This window comes from Octopus bimaculoides, chromosome 10, assembly GCF_001194135.2.
Source record: "Octopus bimaculoides isolate UCB-OBI-ISO-001 chromosome 10, ASM119413v2, whole genome shotgun sequence".
In the NCBI taxonomy this organism is placed as follows: Eukaryota; Metazoa; Mollusca; class Cephalopoda; order Octopoda; family Octopodidae; genus Octopus; species Octopus bimaculoides.
Genome location: NC_068990.1, coordinates 88063220 through 88063462, shown reverse-complemented (window position 1 = coordinate 88063462; position 243 = coordinate 88063220).

Below are 243 nucleotides of genomic sequence, written 5' to 3'. Positions count from 1 at the left end.
ATATGCACACACAACTTATATAAACGTGTTTATGTATGTATTGAATATATAAATATTTGTATACATATATTTGTATGTTTCCATGTGAATATATATATATACATACATATATGTGTATATATGCTTGCATATATATATGTATATATACACACACATACATACATACTTGTATATATATATATATATATATATACTCGCATACGCACACCTATAAATACATACATGTATATGTATATATGTATA